Raw genomic sequence first — 13,171 nt, forward strand, 5'->3', positions numbered from 1 at the left:
CCACAACCGCCCTCACCCAGACACACTGCCCCCCCCACAACCCCCCTCACCCAGACACACTGCCCGAGGACACACTGCCCGCCCCACAACCCCCCCTCACCCAGACACACTGCCCCCCCCGCAACCCCCCCCTCACCCAGACACACTGCCCCCCACGCAACCCCCCTCACCCAGACACACTGCCCCCCCCCCGCACCCCCCTCACCCAGACACACTGCCCCCCCACAACCCCCCTCACCCAGACACACTGCCCCCCCCACACTCCCCCTCACCCAGACACACTGCCCCCCCCCGCAACCCCCCTCACCCAGACACACTGCCCCCCCCCGCAACCCCCCTCACCCAGACACACTGCCCACCCCCCGCAACCCCCCTCACCCAGACACACTGCCCCCCCACAACCCCCCTCACCCAGACACACTGCCCCCCCACAACCTCCCCTCACCCAGACACACTGCCCCCCCCCCCGCACCCCCCTCACCCAGACACACTGCCCCCCCCGCACCCCCCTCACCCAGACACACTGCCCCCCGCAACCCCCCTCACCCAGACACACTGCCCCCCCACAACCCCCCTCACCCAGACACACTGCCCCCCCCACAACCCCCCTCACCCAGACACACTGCCCCCCCCCGCAACCCCCCTCACCCAGACACACTGCCCCCCCCGCAACCCCCCTCACCCAGACACACTGCCCCCCCCGCAACCCCCCCTCACCCAGACACACTGCCCCCCCCGCAACCCCCCTCACCCAGACACACTGCCCCCCCACAACCCCCTCACCCAGACACACTGCCCCCCCACAACCCCCTCACCCAGACACACTGCCCCCCCGCAACCCCCCCTCACCCAGACACACTGCCCCCCCCCCCGCAACCCCCCTCACCCAGACACACTGCCCCCCCACAACCCCCTCACCCAGACACACTGCCCCCCCCCCCACACCCCCCCTCACCCAGACACACTGCCCCCCCCCCCGCAACCCCCCTCACCCAGACACACTGCCCCCCCCCGCAACCCCCCTCACCCAGACACACTGCCCCCCCCCGCAACCCCCCTCACCCAGACACACTGCCCCCCCCGCAACCCCCCCTCACCCAGACACACTGCCCCCCCACAACCCCCCTCACCCAGACACACTGCCCCCCCCACAACCCCCCTCACCCAGACACACTGCCCCCCCCACAACCCCCTCACCCAGACACACTCCTCACCCAGACACACTGCCCCCCCGCAACCCCCCCTGACCCAGACACACTGCCCCCCCGCACCCCCCTCACCCAGACACACTGCCCCCCCGCAACCCCCCCTCACCCAGACACACTGCCCCCCCCCGCACCCCCCTCACCCAGACACACTGCCCCCCCGCAACCCCCCTCACCCAGACACACTGCCCCCCCACAACCCCCCTCACCCAGACACACTGCCCCCCCGCAACCCCCCCTCACCCAGACACACTGCCCCCCCGCAACCTCCCCTCACCCAGACACACTGCCCCCCCGCAACCTCCCCTCACCCAGACACACTGCCCCCCCCCGCACCCCCCTCACCCAGACACACTGCCCCCCCCCGCAACCCCCCTCACCCAGACACACTGCCCCCCCCCGCAACCCCCCTCACCCAGACACACTGCCCCCCCCACAACCCCCCTCACCCAGACACACTGCCCGCCCCACAACCCCCCTCACCCAGACACACTGCCCCCCCCACAACCCCCCTCACCCCCCCCCCCCCCCCGCAACCCCCCCCTCACCCAGACACACTGCCCCCCCCCACAACCCCCCCTCACCCAGACACACTGCCCGCCCCCACACCCCCCTCACCCAGACACACTGCCCCCCCCACAACCCCCCTCACCCAGACACACTGCCCCCCCCCGCAACCCACCCTCACCCAGACACACTGCCCCCCCGCACCCCCCCTCACCCAGACACACTGCCCCCCCCCGCAACCCCCCCCTCACCCAGACACACTGCCCCCCCCGCAACCCCCTCACCCAGACACACTGCCCCCCCACAACCCCCCTCACCCAGACACACTGCCCCCCCCCCCGCACCCCAGGACACACTGACCCCCCCCGCAACCCCCCCCTCACCCAGACACACTGCCCCCCCCGCAACCCCCCTCACCCAGACACACTGCCCCCCCGCAACCCCCCTCACCCAGACACACTGCCCCCCGCAACCCCCCTCACCCAGACACACTGCCCCCCCCCGCAACCCCCCCCTCACCCAGACACACTGCCCCCCCGCACCCCCTCACCCAGACACACTGCCCCCCCGCACCCCCCCTCACCCAGACACACTGCCCCCCCCGCACCCCCCTCACCCAGACACACTGCCCCCCCCCGCACCCCCTCCCACCCCCCCCCCGACCCCCCTCACCCAGACACACTGCCCCCCCGCAACCCCCCTCACCCAGACACACTGCCCCCCCCCGCACCCCCCCCTCACCCAGACACACTGCCCCCCCCGCAACCCCCCTCACCCAGACACACTGCCCCCCGCAACCCCCTCACCCAGACACACTGCCCCCCGCAACCCCCCTCACCCCGACACACTGCCCCCCCAGCAACCCCCCTCACCCAGACACACTGCCCCCCCCTTACCCAGACACACTGCCCCCCCCACACCCCCCCTCACCCAGACACACTGCCCCCCCTCACCCAGACACACTGCCCCCCCCACACCCCCCCCTCACCCAGACACACTGCCCCCCCTCACCCAGACACACTGCCCCCCCCGCACCCCCCTCACTCAGACACACCTGCCCCCCCCCGCAACCCCCTCACCCAGACACACTGCCCCCCCGCAACCCCCCCCTCACCCAGACACACTGCCCCCCCCACAACCTCCCCCTCACCCAGACACACTGCCCCCCCCGCAACCCCCCCTCACCCAGACACACTGCCCCCCCCGCACCCCCCCTCACCCCAGACACACTGCCCCCCCCCGCACCCCCCTCCCCCAGACACACTGCCCCCCCGCAACCCCCCTCACCCAGACACACTGCCCCCCCGCAACCCCCCTCACCCAGACACACTGCCCCCCCACAACCCCCCTCACCCAGACACACTGCCCCCCCTTACCCAGACACACTGCCCCCCCCCACACCCCCCCTCACCCAGACACACTCCCCCCCCGCACCCCCCCTCACCCAGACACACTGCCCCCCCTTACCCAGACACACTGCCCCCCCCCACACCCCCCCTCACCCAGACACACTGCCCCCCCTTACCCAGACACACTGCCCCCCCCACACCCCCCCTCACCCAGACACACTGCCCCCCCACACCCCCCCTCACTCAGACACACTGCCCCCCCCGCAACCCCCCCCTCACCCAGACACACTGCCCCCCCCCGCAACCCACCCTCACCCAGACACACTGCCCCCCCGCACCCCCCTCACCCAGACACACTGCCCCCCCGCAAAACCCCCTCACCCAGACACACTGCCCCCCCCCGCAACCCACCCTCACCCAGACACACTGCCCTCCCGCAACCCCCCTCACCCAGACACACTGCCCCCCCGCACCCCCCCTCACCCAGACACACTGCCCCCCCCCCGCAACCCACCCTCACCCAGACACACTGCCCCCCCGCAACCCCCCTCACCCAGACACACTGCCCCCCCGCAACCCCCCTCACCCAGACACACTGCCCCCCCACAACCCCCTCACCCAGACACACTGCCCCCCTTACCCAGACACACTGCCCCCCCCCACACCCCCCTCACCCAGACACTCTGCCCCCACTCACCCAGACACACTGCCCCCCCCACACCCCCCCTCACCCAGACACACTGCCCCCCCTCACCCAGACACACTGCCCCCCCCGCACCCCCCTCACTCAGACACACTGCCCCCCCCCGCACCCCCCTCACCCAGACACACTGCCCCCCCGCAACCCCCCCCTCACCCAGACACACTGCCCCCCCCACACCCCCCCCTCACCCAGACACACTGCCCCCCCCCGCAACCCCCCCCTCACCCAGACACACTGCCTCCCCCCGCACCCCCCCTCACCCAGACACACTGCCCCCCCCCGCACCCCCCTCACCCAGACACACTGCCCCCCCGCAACCCCCCTCACCCAGACACACTGCCCCCCCGCAACCCCCCTCACCCAGACACACTGCCCCCCCACAACCCCCCTCACCCAGACACACTGCCCCCCCTTACCCAGACACACTGCCCCCCCCACACCCCCCCTCACCCAGACACACTGCCCCCCCCGCACCCCCCCTCACCCAGACACACTGCCCCCCCTTACCCAGACACACTGCCCCCCCCACACCCCCCCTCACCCAGACACACTGCCCCCCCTTACCCAGACACACTGCCCCCCCCACACCCCCCCTCACCCAGACACACTGCCCCCCCCAAACCCCCCCTCACTCAGACACACTGCCCCCCCTTACCCAGACACACTGCCCCCCCCACACCCCCCCTCACCCAGACACACTGCCCCCCCAAACCCCCCCTCACTCCAGACACACTGCCCCCCCCGCAACCCCCCCTCACCCAGACACACTGCCCCCCCCCCCCCGCAACCCCCACTCACCCAGACACACTGCCCCCCCCCCCGCAACCCCCCTCACCCAGGACACACTGCCCCCCCTTACCCAGACACACTGACCCCCCCACACCCCCCCTCACCCAGACACACTGCCCCCCCACACCCCCCCTCACTCAGACACACTGCCCCCCCGCACCCCCCCTCACCCAGACACACTGCCCCCCCCACACCCCCCCTCACCCAGACACACTGCCCCCCCCACACCCCCCCTCACCCAGACACACTGCCCCCCCCACACCCCCCCTCACTCAGACACACTGCCCCCCCGCACCCCCCCTCACCCAGACACACTGCCCCCCGCACCCCCCCTCACCCAGACACACTGCCCCCCCCGCACCCCCCCTCACCCAGACACACTGCCCCCCCACAACCCCCCTCACCCAGACACACTGCCCCCCCACAACCCCCCTCACCCAGACACACGGCCCCCCGCAACCCCCTCACCCAGACACACTGCCCCCCCACAACCCCCCTCACCCAGACACACTGCCCCCCCACAACCCCCCTCACCCAGACACACTGCCCCCCCACAACCCCCCTCACCCAGACACACTGCCCCCCCACAACCCCCCTCACCCAGACACACTGCCCCCCCACAACCCCCCTCACCCAGACACACTGCCCCCCCCACAACCCCCCTCACCCAGACACACTGCCCCCCCACAACCCCCCCTCACCCAGACACACTGCCCCCCACAACCCCCCTCACCCAGACACACTGCCCCCCACAACCCCCCTCACCCAGACACACTGCCCCCCCGCACCCCCCCCTCACCCAGACACACTGCCCCCCCCCCCGCAACCCCCCTCACCCAGACACACTGCCCCCCCGCAACCCCCCCTCACCCAGACACACTGCCCCCCCGCACCCCCCCTCACCCAGACACACTGCCCCCCCGCACCCCCCCTCACCCAGACACACTGCCCCCCCGCACCCCCCCTCACCCAGACACACTGCCCCCCCGCACCCCCCCTCACCCAGACACACTGCCCCCCCCCGCAACCCCCCTCACCCAGACACACTGCCCCCCCCGCACCCCCCTCACCCAGACACACTGCCCCCCCCCGCAACCCACCGCACCCAGACACACTGCCCCCCCCACAACCCCCCTCACCCAGACACACTGCCCCCCCGCAACCCACCGCACCCAGACACACTGCCCCCCCCAGTACAGACACAGTCTCCATTCCCATTCCTTCCCCTTGTTTACAACTCATGCCTCCCACCGACACAGGCTCTCGAACCTCCTCCAGTCCCTACACCCCTCACTATCTCTCGAACCTCCTCCAGTCCCTACACCCCTCACTATCTCTCGAACCTCCTCCATTCCCTACACCCCTCACTATCTCTCGAACCTCCTCCAGTCCCTACACCCCTCACTATCTCTCTAACCTCCTCCATTCCCTACACCCCTCACTATCTCTCTAACCTCCTCCAGTCCCTACACCCCTCACTATCTCTCTAACCTCCTCCAGTCCCTACACCCCTCACTATCTCTCTAACCTCCTCCAGTCCCTACACCCCTCACTATCTCTGTAACCTCCTCCAGCTCCTATAACCCTCCCTAGCACTGCAATTTCACTTCCACAGGGAGTGGGGAGTATGTGGGACTCGCTCCCACAGGGAGTGGGGAGAATGTGGGACTCGCTCCCACGGGGAATGGGGAGAATGTGGGACTTGCTCCCACGGGGAGTGGGGAGAATGTGGGACTCGCTCCCACGGGGAGTGGGGAGAATGTGGGACTCGCTCCCATGGGGAGTGGGGAGAATGTGGGACTCGCTCCCACGGGGAGTGGGGAGAATGTGGGACTCGCTCCCACGGGGAGTGGGGAGAATGTGGGACTCGCTCCCACGGGGAGTGGGGAGAATGTGGGACTCGCTCCCACGGGGAGTGGGGAGAATGTGGGACTCGCTCCCACGGGGAGTGGGGAGAATGTGGGACTCGCTCCGACGGGGAGTGGGGAGAATGTGGGACTCGCTCCCACGGGGAGTGGGGAGAATGTGGGACTGGCCCCCACGGGGAGTGGGGAGAATGTGGGACTCGCTCCCACGGGCAGTGGGGAGAATGTGGGACTGGCTCCCACGGGGAGTGGGGAGAATGTGGGACTCACTCCCACGGGGAGTGGGGAGAATGTGGGACTCGCTCCCACGGGGAGTGGGGAGAATGTGGGACTCGCTCCCACGGGGAGTGGGGAGAATGTGGGACTCGCTCCCACGGGGAGTGGGGAGAATGTGGGACTCGCTCCCACGGGGAGTGGGGAGAATGTGGGACTCGCTCCCATGGGGAGTGGGGAGAATGTGGGACTCGCTCCCACGGGGAGTGGGGAGAATGTGGGACTCGCTCCCACGGGGAGTGGGGAGAATGTGGGACTCGCTCCCACGGGGAGTGGGGAGAATGTGGGACTCGCTCCCACGGGGAGTGGGGAGAATGTGGGACTCGAAGTGAATAGTACTGATGTTTTTTAGGGGCGGGGGGAAGCTGGATAAACACAGGAGGGAGAAAGGAACAGAAGGAGATGGAGGGTTGGTGGGGAAGAGGCTGGAATATCAGAATGGAGGAGAGGGACCGACTGGTTTGTCTGCGATGCAGGCTCGATGTGAACACGTGTCACGGATGATGCAAACTCAGTGACTGTGGATCCAAACTGGGACTGTCCCAGAGAGAGTGAGTCAGAATTCCAATACAGAAACGTGTTTCCCTCAGACACACAGGGGAAGAGCTCACTCCGTCCCCTCCAATAAATCATTTCTAATTTTCTCTGCATTAATCTGCATTTGTGTCCATGAGCAACAGCTTCTGGTCACCAAACAGAGCCTGAAAGGTCATACGGAGAGCACGGGGTGAGAATGATTGACAGCAGAGCTCACAGAAACCAACATTCTCTCTCCAACTCTCCGTCTCTCATCTCGATCCACTCCGAGACCCAATGTTCTGCATCCAATCCCCGCCACACTCATTTCATCCTCAACACCCACTCAATAATGACAAGGATCAGTACAGAGGGAGTGCCGCATTGTCAGAGGGTCCGTACTGAGGGAGCGCCGCATTGTCAGAGGGTCAGTACTGAGGGAGTGCCGCACTGTCAGAGGGTCAGTGCTGAGGGAGTGCCGCACTGTCAGAGGGTCAGTACTGAGGGAGCGCCGCACTGTCAGATGGCCAGTACTGAGGGAGTGCCGCACTGTCAGAGGGTCAGTACTGAGGGAGCGCCGCACTGTCAGAGGGACAGTACTGAGGGAGTGCTGCACTGTCAGAGGGTCAGTAATGAGGGAGTGCCGCACTGTCAGGGGGTCAGTGCTGAGGGAGTGCCGCACTGTCAGAGGGTCAGTACTGAGGGAGTGCCGCACTGTCAGAGGATCAGTGCTGAGGGAGTGCCGCACTGTCAGAGGGTCAGTGCTGAAGGAGTGCCGCACTGTCAGAGGATCAGTGCTGAGGGAGTGCCGCACTGTCAGAGGGTCAGTGCTGAGGGAGTGCTGCACTGTCAAAGGGTCAGTACTGAGGGAGTGCCGCACTGTCAGAGGGTCAGTGCTGAGGGAGTGCCGCACTGTCAGAGGGTCATTGCTGAGGGAGTGCCGCACTGTCAGAGGGTCAGTGCTGAGGGTGTGCCGCACTGTCAGAGGGTCAGTGCTGAGGTAGTGCTGCACTGTCAGAGGGTCAGTACTGAGGGTGTGCCGCACTGTCAGAGGGTCAGTGCTGAGGGTGTGCCGCACTGTCAGAGGGTCAGTGCTGAGGGAGTGCCGCACTGTCAGAGGGTCAGTACTGAGGGAGTGCCGCACTGTCAGAGGGTCATTGCTGAGGGAGTGCCGCACTGTCAGAGGGTCAGTGCTGAGGTAGTGCTGCACTGTCAGAGGGTCAGTACTGAGGGAGTGCCGCACTGTCAGAGGGTCAGTGCTGAGGGCGTGCCGCACTGTCAGAGGGACAGTACTGAGGGAGTGCCGCACTGTCAGAGGGTCAGTGCTGAGGTAGTGCTGCACTGTCAGAGGGTCAGTACTGAGGGAGTGCCGCACTGTCAGAGGGTCAGTACTGAGGGAGTGCCGCACTGTCAGAGGGTCAGTACTGAGGGAGTGCCGCACTGTCAGAGGGTCAGTACTGAGGGAGTGCCGCACTGTCAGAGGATCAGTGCTGAGGGAGTGCCGCACTGTCAGAGGGTCAGTGCTGAGGGAGTGCCGCACTGTCAGAGGGTCAGTGCTGAGGGAGTGCCGCACTGTCAGAGGGTCAGTACTGAGGGAGTGCCGCACTGTCAGAGGATCAGTGCTGAGGGAGTGCCGCACTGTCAGAGGGTCAGTACTGAGGGAGCGCCGCACTGTCAGAGGGTCAGTACTGAGGGAGTGCCGCACTGTCAGAGGATCAGTGCTGAGGGAGTGCCGCACTGTCAGAGGGTCAGTACTGAGGGAGCGCCGCACGGTCAGAGGGTCAGTACTGAGGGAGTGCCGCACTGTCAGAGGATCAGTGCTGAGGGAGTGCTGCACTGTCAGAGGGTCAGTACTGAGGGAGCGCCGCACTGTCAGAGGGTCAGTACTGAGGGAGTGCCGCACTGTCAGAGGGTCAGTGCTGAGGGCGTGCCGCACTGTCAGAGGGACAGTACTGAGGGAGTGCCGCACTGTCAGAGGGTCAGTGCTGAGGTAGTGCTGCACTGTCAGAGGGTCAGTACTGAGGGAGTGCCGCACTGTCAGAGGGTCAGTACTGAGGGAGTGCCGCACTGTCAGAGGGTCAGTACTGAGGGAGTGCCGCACTGTCAGAGGGTCAGTACTGAGGGAGTGCCGCACTGTCAGAGGATCAGTGCTGAGGGAGTGCCGCACTCTCAGAGGGTCAGTGCTGAGGGAGTGCCGCACTGTCAGAGGGTCAGTGCTGAGGGAGTGCCGCACTGTCAGAGGGTCAGTACTGAGGGAGTGCCGCACTGTCAGAGGATCAGTGCTGAGGGAGTGCCGCACTGTCAGAGGGTCAGTACTGAGGGAGCGCCGCACTGTCAGAGGGTCAGTACTGAGGGAGTGCCGCACTGTCAGAGGATCAGTGCTGAGGGAGTGCCGCACTGTCAGAGGGTCAGTACTGAGGGAGCGCCGCACGGTCAGAGGGTCAGTACTGAGGGAGTGCCGCACTGTCAGAGGATCAGTGCTGAGGGAGTGCTGCACTGTCAGAGGGTCAGTACTGAGGGAGCGCCGCACTGTCAGAGGGTCAGTACTGAGGGAGTGCCGCACTGTCAGAGGGTCAGTACTGAGGGAGTGCCGCACTGTCAGAGGGTCAGTACTGAGGGAGTGCCGCACTGTCAGAGGGTCAGTACTGAGGGAGTGCTGCACTGTCAGAGGGTCAGTACTGAGGGAGTGCCGCACTGTCAGAGGGTCAGTACTGAGGGAGTGCTGCACTGTCAGAGGGTTATTACTGAGGGAGTGCCGCACTGTCAGAGGGTTATTACTGAGGGAGTGCCGCACTGTCAGAGGGTCATTACTGAGGGAGTGCAGCGCTATCAGAGGGTCAGTACTGAGGGAGTGCCGCACTGTCAGAGGGTCATTACTGAGGGAGTGCCGCACTGTCAGAGGGTCATTACCGAGGGAGTGCCGCACTGTCAGAGGGTCAGTACTGAGGGAGTACCGCACTGTCAGAGGGTCATTACCGAGGGAGTGCCGCACTGTCAGAGGGTCAGTGCTGAGGGAGTGCCGCACTGTCAGAGGGTCATTACCGAGGGAGTGCCGCACTGTCAGACGGTCAGTGCTGAGGGAGTGCCGCACTGTCAGAGGGTCAGTGCTGAGGGAGTGCCGCACTGTCAGAGGGTCAGTACCGAGGGAGTGCCGCACTGTCAGAGGGTCAGTACTGAGGGAGTGCCGCACCGTCAGAGGGTCAGTACTGAGGGAGTGCCGCACAGTCAGAGGGTCAGTACTGAGGGAGTGCCGCCCTGTCAGAGGGTCAGTACTGAGGGAGTGCCACACTGTCAGAGGGTCAGTACTGAGGGAGTGCTGCACTGTCAGAGGGTCAGTACTGAGGGAGTGCCGCACTGTCAGAGGGTCAGTACTGAGGGAGTGCCGCACTGTCAGAGGGTCAGTACTGAGGGAGGGCCGCACTGTCAGAGGGTCAGTACTGAGGGAGTGCTGCACTGTCAGAGGGTCAGTACTGAGGGAGTGCCGCACTGTCAGAGGGTCAGTACTGAGGGAGTGCTGCACTGTCAGAGGGTCAGTACTGAGAGAGTGCCGCACTGTCAGAGGGTCAGTACTGAGGGAGTGCCGCACTGTCAGAGGGTCAGTGCTGAGGGAGAGCCGCACTGTCAGAGGGTCAGTACTGAGGGAGTGCCGCACTGTCAGAGGGTCAGTGCTGAGGGAGTGCCGCACTGCCAGAGGGTCAGTAGTGAGGGAGTGCCGCACTGTCAGAGGGTCAGTACTGAGGGAGTGCCGCACTGTCAGAGGGTCAGTGCTGAGGGAGTGCTGCACTGTCAGAGGGTCAGTACTGAGGGAGTGCCGCACTGTCAGAGGGTCAGTGCTGAAGGAGTGCCGCACTGTCAGAGGATCAGTGCTGAGGGAGTGCCGCACTGTCAGAGGGTCAGTGCTGAGGGAGTGCTGCACTGTCAAAGGGTCAGTACTGAGGGAGTGCCGCACTGTCAGAGGGTCAGTGCTGAGGGAGTGCCGCACTGTCAGAGGGTCATTGCTGAGGGAGTGCCGCACTGTCAGAGGGTCAGTGCTGAGGGTGTGCCGCACTGTCAGAGGGTCAGTGCTGAGGTAGTGCTGCACTGTCAGAGGGTCAGTACTGAGGGTGTGCCGCACTGTCAGAGGGTCAGTGCTGAGGGTGTGCCGCACTGTCAGAGGGTCAGTGCTGAGGGAGTGCCGCACTGTCAGAGGGTCAGTACTGAGGGAGTGCCGCACTGTCAGAGGGTCATTGCTGAGGGAGTGCCGCACTGTCAGAGGGTCAGTGCTGAGGTAGTGCTGCACTGTCAGAGGGTCAGTACTGAGGGAGTGCCGCACTGTCAGAGGGTCAGTGCTGAGGGCGTGCCGCACTGTCAGAGGGACAGTACTGAGGGAGTGCCGCACTGTCAGAGGGTCAGTGCTGAGGTAGTGCTGCACTGTCAGAGGGTCAGTACTGAGGGAGTGCCGCACTGTCAGAGGGTCAGTACTGAGGGAGTGCCGCACTGTCAGAGGGTCAGTACTGAGGGAGTGCCGCACTGTCAGAGGGTCAGTACTGAGGGAGTGCCGCACTGTCAGAGGATCAGTGCTGAGGGAGTGCCGCACTGTCAGAGGGTCAGTGCTGAGGGAGTGCCGCACTGTCAGAGGGTCAGTGCTGAGGGAGTGCCGCACTGTCAGAGGGTCAGTACTGAGGGAGTGCCGCACTGTCAGAGGATCAGTGCTGAGGGAGTGCCGCACTGTCAGAGGGTCAGTACTGAGGGAGCGCCGCACTGTCAGAGGGTCAGTACTGAGGGAGTGCCGCACTGTCAGAGGATCAGTGCTGAGGGAGTGCCGCACTGTCAGAGGGTCAGTACTGAGGGAGCGCCGCACGGTCAGTGGGTCAGTACTGAGGGAGTGCCGCACTGTCAGAGGATCAGTGCTGAGGGAGTGCTGCACTGTCAGAGGGTCAGTACTGAGGGAGCGCCGCACTGTCAGAGGGTCAGTACTGAGGGAGTGCCGCACTGTCAGAGGGTCAGTGCTGAGGGCGTGCCGCACTGTCAGAGGGACAGTACTGAGGGAGTGCCGCACTGTCAGAGGGTCAGTGCTGAGGTAGTGCTGCACTGTCAGAGGGTCAGTACTGAGGGAGTGCCGCACTGTCAGAGGGTCAGTACTGAGGGAGTGCCGCACTGTCAGAGGGTCAGTACTGAGGGAGTGCCGCACTGTCAGAGGGTCAGTACTGAGGGAGTGCCGCACTGTCAGAGGATCAGTGCTGAGGGAGTGCCGCACTGTCAGAGGGTCAGTGCTGAGGGAGTGCCGCACTGTCAGAGGGTCAGTGCTGAGGGAGTGCCGCACTGTCAGAGGGTCAGTACTGAGGGAGTGCCGCACTGTCAGAGGATCAGTGCTGAGGGAGTGCCGCACTGTCAGAGGGTCAGTACTGAGGGAGCGCCGCACTGTCAGAGGGTCAGTACTGAGGGAGTGCCGCACTGTCAGAGGATCAGTGCTGAGGGAGTGCCGCACTGTCAGAGGGTCAGTACTGAGGGAGCGCCGCACGGTCAGAGGGTCAGTACTGAGGGAGTGCCGCACTGTCAGAGGATCAGTGCTGAGGGAGTGCTGCACTGTCAGAGGGTCAGTACTGAGGGAGTGCCGCACTGTCAGAGGGTCAGTGCTGAGGGCGTGCCGCACTGTCAGAGGGACAGTACTGAGGGAGTGCCGCACTGTCAGAGGGTCAGTGCTGAGGTAGTGCTGCACTGTCAGAGGGTCAGTGCTGAGGGAGTGCCGCACTGTCAGAGGGTCAGTACTGAGGGAGTGCCGCACTGTCAGAGGGTCAGTACTGAGGGAGTGCCGCACTGTCAGAGGGTCAGTACTGAGGGAGTGCCGCACTGTCAGAGGATCAGTGCTGAGGGAGTGCCGCACTGTCAGAGGGTCAGTGCTGAGGGAGTGCCGCACTGTCAGAGGGTCAGTGCTGAGGGAGTGCCGCACTGTCAGAGGGTCAGTACTGAGGGAGTGCCGCACTG

This window comes from Mustelus asterias, chromosome 20, assembly GCF_964213995.1.
Source record: "Mustelus asterias chromosome 20, sMusAst1.hap1.1, whole genome shotgun sequence".
NCBI lineage: Eukaryota > Metazoa > Chordata > Chondrichthyes > Carcharhiniformes > Triakidae > Mustelus > Mustelus asterias.